General features: G+C 62.6%; 4 non-coding genes across 4 annotated transcripts; 1 reads left to right on the top strand and 3 right to left on the bottom strand.

Moving 5' to 3' along the window:
- Nucleotides 1–72, bottom strand: TRNAD-GUC (transfer RNA aspartic acid (anticodon GUC)). The gene has a single exon. It is a non-coding gene; the product is annotated as a tRNA-Asp (tRNA).
- Nucleotides 73–2,393: 2,321 nt separating this feature from the next.
- Nucleotides 2,394–2,464, top strand: TRNAG-GCC (transfer RNA glycine (anticodon GCC)). Its single transcript has one exon. It is a non-coding gene; the product is annotated as a tRNA-Gly (tRNA).
- A 2,504-nt stretch (nucleotides 2,465–4,968) lies between these two features.
- Nucleotides 4,969–5,040, bottom strand: TRNAE-UUC (transfer RNA glutamic acid (anticodon UUC)). The gene has a single exon. It is a non-coding gene; the product is annotated as a tRNA-Glu (tRNA).
- A 693-nt stretch (nucleotides 5,041–5,733) lies between these two features.
- TRNAE-UUC (transfer RNA glutamic acid (anticodon UUC)) lies at nucleotides 5,734–5,805 on the bottom strand. Its single transcript has one exon. It is a non-coding gene; the product is annotated as a tRNA-Glu (tRNA).
- Between the last annotated feature and the right edge of the window lie 645 nt (nucleotides 5,806–6,450).

The raw sequence follows: 6,450 nt of genomic DNA, 5'->3' as shown, positions 1-6,450 counted from the left end.
CTCCCCGTCGGGGAATTGAACCCCGGTCTCCCGCGTGACAGGCGGGGATACTCACCACTATACTAACGAGGATGACAGCTCCTGTTGCTGGGACACCAGGTCTCTCTCTCACCACCCATGCCCTGCCTTGTCCTGGCAGCACCTACCCATCAGCCCTCTTCATCCAGAATCCAGACCCCATCTCCCCCCACCCCCCAGCAACAATCCTCACGGATCTGGATCCCCACCCGCCCTGACCCTGACTCTGAGACGGGTGGCATGAATCTCCCGCCAACATGCTAGGCCTGTTGCTTCCCATAGAAGGTTGGCGCCTGGTCAGAGTGGTGTGGGCGTCCAGCCAAAGGCTGCGACAGAGAGGAGGTGAGTGGCCAGGTAGGTGTGTGCCCTACCGGTCGGGGCGCCACTGGCGCCAGTGGGCCTGTGCTGAAGTCCTAGCCGCAGGGGCAGGCGGCCCCAGCCTTGGGGCAAGGGGACCACCACGTGCTGCTTGTCCGGGCGGCCCACTTGGCCATACCAGGGTGGTCGCAGCCCGTCCCTCGTGGACTGGGACTGCCGGCCTCCTGGCCTTGGCGCGTCTAGTCCAGGACACTGGCGCTTGGCACCCATTCCCAACCAGGCGAGGGGGGAGGTGCCCAGGCCCTCCATCAGGATGGTGGAGCAGTCTAAGACACTGTGTTCTAGTTGCAGTCTCCCTAGGAGACATGGGTTCAAATCCCATTCCTGAGAAGCCCCCATTTTGGACCGCCCAGCCCAGCGCCTCCCAAAAGACCAACACCCATCGCTGCCCACGACTACTACCCGGAGTCCTCGGTTCCTGGCTCACCTCCTTGTCCACTGTTCCCACTTCGGTCTCCTCTCCATCACCCCATCCCCAACGCACCCAGTTCTCAGGCATCTTTTCCTGCGCCCGTGGCCCAAACACCCCAGCCCCTTCCGCCCTCTGCTGCCTGCCACTTGGTCACGTGCTCTCCTGGCCTGCTAGGTGGCCCCTGTGGCCTAGCCCCACAGTCATTGGCCTCCCGCTAAGGGTCCTTTCTAGCCACCCACCCTCCCCTTCCTACCCCAGACCCCAGCCCACATTCCACCCCCAAACCGACAAGCACACCCACTGCCAGCAACACCACTGGCACCTGGGCCTCGAGGATGGGTCAACTGGATGCAAAGTCCTCCATGGTCTGAACTCCACCCATGACTTCTGCTAGCTGAGGCTGTGGTCCCACATCCTGTGCGCTGCACCAAGGCCTCAGCGCCATCCAGTCCCTGCTCTCCACACCCTGCACAGGTGACCGTCCTCATCTTGCTGAATGGCTGGGGTCCTCAAGCTGGATCACTTTGGGATACACGCCACTCACAACATCCCCACCCCAACACTCCCAACCCCTAGCCCAGTCCACCCCGTGCACTGCGGTCCCAGATGCCTGCTGGCCAGACACTCAGGGATCCTTGTACCTGGCTGACCAGTGGAGCCTGATCAGGACGCACGGCTCCCAGGAGGCTCAGGCACACGGCCGACCCCTCCCTGCGTATGCTTCATCTCCGCCACTCACCGCCTTTCCAGAAACCAAGGGGCCACCTGCACCGGCCCACCAGCCGGCCTGCTCTCGCGCTCTGCTTACCGACTCCTCCTATCCATCCTGCGCTCCAGAGCCCCCACACCGACCCGACCTCCTCCCCCAGCAGAGCGCAGCTAAGCGGGGTGGCCTGGCACAACAACAAGGCTCCCACAGACCCGGGTCTCAGCCTGAGCAGCACTTGCTGTCGGGCGCCGTTTCGCAGCGCGCGCAGGCAGGGACCGGACCCGCGTTCTCCCTTCCCAAACCACCACTCCTCCTCCCACCTCCACCCCTACTCCCACCCCCACTCCCACCCTCATTCCCACCCCCATCCCTGACTCAGTCGCCCCGCTCTGGCTCTACACGATGCACAGGCCAGAAAGGCAATCCGAAAGGGACTGTGGGTTGGGGTCCGGGCAAGGCGCCATCGCCAACTGCACCGAGCGTGGTCCGCCACGCCCACCACAGCTCACCTTCCCCTACGGCAACTGGACGGCCCTAGGGGTCTGCTGAGGCTCCCGGCTTCTTCCTCCACCGACACTGGAGGAAGAAGGGCAGGCTGGGACCCCTGAGCCACGGAGAGGACGCGCAGCATGAGGCCTGCCCGCGCCTACTTCCATACGCCTCACTCTCCACGGCGCTCATCGGCCCTAGTCGGGACCAAAGCCTCTCTTTCCGGTTGCTGATCTGCTCCCAGCTCCTCAGTCCCCTCGCACACACGCTGTAGGGGAACTGAAGACGCCCAAGCGCGGGCAACAGGCTCATGGAACCAACTGCTGCCCGCCTGAGGCTGGTGGCCAGCTACCCTGGACCAGCATTCTATTGCTTTGTTCAATGAGGGCATGGGTGGTTCAGTGGTAGAATTCTCACCTGCCACGCGGGAGGCCTGGGTTCGATTCCCGGCCCATGCAGCTGTCTCTTCTGCTTTTGGTCCTGAAGTCCCCAAATCCCTCCATCTGACTCCGCCCTGCCGTCTTGGTCTCCACAAATGCCTGCCCACGTGCAACAGCGCTCAGCCCTGCCACGTGCCACCCATGTCCTCCTGGGCCCTACCCGAGAGAGGCAGCCCCCCTCTTCGCCCACCACTCTGTCCCTGTCTGCCCAGCCACTCCTGTGCCCGTCCCCACGCCTTCCTCCCCCATCCCTCTGCCCTTCAGCACCTTCCCGCTGTTTACACCACACACGTTCCCACCCGCTCCGCTCACTCCTTTCCCACCCACCACTTTTGCTCCCGCACCCGCACTCGCTGTCCCCACATTCTGAAAACTAGACCCACGGCCTCACCCACGTGCTCAGGCACCGGTCACCTCAACCAACTCCACATGTCTCTCACACACCGCACACACCGCACCTCAGACGCCCACGCTGCCCTGACCGGGCTTATTGCTCTCACGGCGCCCCACAGTCTCTATTTCTCATGGGCCTTGCCTGGACTGGCTTCCTCTTGCTCTAGAGTCTCGCCTGGATGGCTTTCCAGAGCACCCCCATTTGGTCATTGAGATTGGGCATAGCGCCCCTGGGAGCTGTTCTCTCTGGCAGTGTGGGGGGCTGGGGAGTACCCTCAGAGCACACGGGCTTCCATCTGGCTCTGATTCAAGCTGGGGCCCACCTGCCTGCTTTCTTTTCCAGCTTGTGAGCTCCCATGTCTCCCCACCCGATTGCTGGAGGGGTCCACTCACCCACCCGGCCCCCCCCACACACTCACACACATGCCCTGCACCCCTACTTGTTGGCATCCCTCTCAAATGTTGGGAGATTCTTGTTTCTGTGCTCACTCTCTTGAGGGGCCTCCAGATACAGGGCGGCTCCCACCCACCAGACTGAAGTCCCCCACTAGTTGCCCCTCCACACAAGACAGGCTAACCCCCCTAGTTGCCCCTCCACACAAGACAGGCTACCCCCTTCAACCCCGTCACTCCCAGTGTCTGCAAAGTCCCCCACGCCTCCACCTCCCACTGGCCAGCCCCAGCCCCTGCCCTTTCCAGAAGCCTGTCCCATAGGGACGTGCTGGACTCCTCCTGCCTCTCAGCACCATGCATGGGGGCTGCCTGGCTGGGTCGGGAGGGCCGTGAGGAGGACATACATGCCCTCACTGTGGTCCTGCCCCCTGTCCCTGGCCCTTTTCTGCTGGGGCCCCTTGCCCTGGGGGTGGTGAAATCCACCAGGGCCCACCGACCCCTACGCCCATCTCAGAGGCCCACCCACAACACGTGGGGCTGGGGAGCAGCCCTCTCTCTCCAGGTGATGCGGGTGGACAGCTTTTGGGTGGTGAGAGGGACCATATCTCAAGGTGTCTGCGAGCCTTGTCCCGAGCCCGTGTAACATGGTGGCTCACTTGTGCAGCTCGCTGCAAGTCCAAACATCTGCGTGGCCGGTACAGAAAGATGTGACGGGAAGGGGACCGGGCTCTGCAGTTCCCTCCCGGGAGAGGCAAAAGAATCCGATGGATGGGGCGCGGCTGGAACCAGGGAGAGCCACGAAGACCGGGCGGTAAGGCGGAAGAGGGACACAGTGGCGACCCAGCCAGGGAGCTGGGTAGAGGGTCATCTGTGGTGTGTCCCCTGCCATTGGCAGACAGGACGGAGCATGGGGGATGAAACTGGAATCAAGAGGGGGGAGCTGGGAGGGCAACCTACCCATCACCAGCCTGCTCCACCTGGCCTTTCCCGGTCCCCCCCCCCATCTCTTCGCATGGTGGTGCCTTTACCTATCTCTTTGCATCCATCTCAAGCGCTTTGTGGCCTAGTGAGGTCGCCAGACCCCATCAGGACTCATCTCCCCACCTCTGCCACTCTCCCGCACAGCTAGGGAACCAGCTCCCACAGGCTCGGTTGGCATCCTCTCTGATGCCATGGATGTGCAGTGGCTGCACACGCTCAGGGTGTGGCCAGGGGCGCAGGAGCTCATGCGCCTGCCGTCACCAGTGGCGACCTGATGGACCGCAGGCCTTGGCCCCTGAGCTGTGGGGGCGCAGGTGCACCTTTGCAGGAGAGCTCGGGCTCTAGGGTGAGCTGGGTGAGTCCCGTGTGCAAGCTGTGCACTGGCTGTGAGAGTCACCCCAGGGGGGGAGTTGTGAGTACCTTGTATGTGCTCCATGGGTGTGTCCTGTGTGTGTGTGTTTGGGGGTAGGGGTAGCAGTGAGTGTGCGGATTGATGGGCATGGGGAAGGTGGGGTTGGCCGATAGAAAGGTGGCCCACAGGGTGGGCTTTGGAGGTCAAGGAGAGTGGGAGGCAGGCGAGCTGATAGGAAGAGGGAAGAGCTGAAAGGCAGAAGACCAGGCCAAGAAGCCAAAAGGCCGGGAGGGGTGCGGGTCAGGAGTCAAGGATGGGCAAAGCGGGTGTCAGATGCCATCCAAAAAGGCTGCAGGTGTGATCCACAGCGGGAGGTTGCAAGGTGGAGAGGAAGAAGAAAGGCTTCCCTGACCGGGAATCGAACCCGGGCCGCGGCGGTGAAAGCGCCGAATCCTAGCCACTAGACCACCAGGGAGCTGACGCTCGCCTCCTTTTCTCGGTTCCTCCGTCTGCAGAGACGCTTTCACTGAACCCGGGGAACACTTGGGCTTTGCGAGGGCGGCGGGTCGCTCCCACGGGCTGGGTGGCCATCCTCTCTGATGCCATGGATGTGCAGTGGCTGCACACGCTCAGGGTGTGGCCTGCGGCGCAGGAGCTCATGCGCCTGCCGTCACCAGTGGCGACCTGATGGACCGCAGGCCTTGGCCCCTGAGCTGTGGGGGCGCAGGTGCACCTTTGCAGGAGAGCTCGGGCTCTAGGGTGAGCTGGGTGAGTCCCGTGTGCAAGCTGTGCACTGGCTGTGAGAGTCACCCCAGGGGGGGAGTTGTGAGTACCTTGTATGTGCTCCATGGGTGTGTCCTGTGTGTGTGTGTTTGGGGGTAGGGGTAGCAGTGAGTGTGCGGATTGATGGGCATGGGGAAGGTGGGGTTGGCCGATAGAAAGGTGGCCCACAGGGTGGGCTTTGGAGGTCAAGGAGAGTGGGAGGCAGGCGAGCTGATAGGAAGAGGGAAGAGCTGAAAGGCAGAAGACCAGGCCAAGAAGCCAAAAGGCCGGGAGGGGTGCGGGTCAGGAGTCAAGGATGGGCAAAGCGGGTGTCAGATGCCATCCAAAAAGGCTGCAGGTGTGATCCACAGCGGGAGGTTGCAAGGTGGAGAGGAAGAAGAAAGGCTTCCCTGACCGGGAATCGAACCCGGGCCGCGGCGGTGAAAGCGCCGAATCCTAGCCACTAGACCACCAGAGAGCTTCAAGCTATGTGTCCCTAGTGCACCTTCTGGACCTTGCACCTGAGTGACCGGCCCTGGGCGCTCCCTGCTCACCTGTCCCTGGACCCCTTGATTCCATGGGCCCCTGACAGTTGGAGAGTCCTGAAAGCTCTCCTCCAGTTGGCAGCACCCCAAAATTCCGTGCCCCTCTGCCAAAACACACACACACACGCGCACACACACACACGCACACACACACACACACATGCACACACACACACACACGCACACACACTCGCTCAGCCTCTCTCTTTCGCTGGCCTCGGTTGGCAGCCTAAATTTCCTCGGAAGGTGCTGAGCAAAAGGTGGGCAAGTAACCTGGACTCTAACCCTGCTCAGCTGCTTGGTAGGCAGCTACTGTCACCATTGTACCGCGAATGCTCAAGCCAGGTGCTGCACCGCCCAGCTGCTGATCCGCGGGTGGAGCATCGGCCCGGCTGCGCACCGGGCTGTGAGAGCCCAGCCTGCTCGGTGCAGATCTCGCCTGCGCCTCCTAGACCGGAAACTTGGGTGCCAGCCCTCCGCAATCTGGCATCTCGACCCCTTGCTTTCGCACCTGTGAGTCCTGACAGCTCTTCTCCAGCTGGCAGCACCCCAAAACTCCGTACCTCTCTTCTGCCGAC

The sequence above is a fragment of the Tupaia chinensis genome, unplaced genomic scaffold (assembly GCF_000334495.1).
Source record: "Tupaia chinensis unplaced genomic scaffold, TupChi_1.0 Scaffold139585_1, whole genome shotgun sequence".
NCBI lineage: Eukaryota > Metazoa > Chordata > Mammalia > Scandentia > Tupaiidae > Tupaia > Tupaia belangeri.
This window is presented reverse-complemented; position numbering and strand designations above follow the sequence as displayed.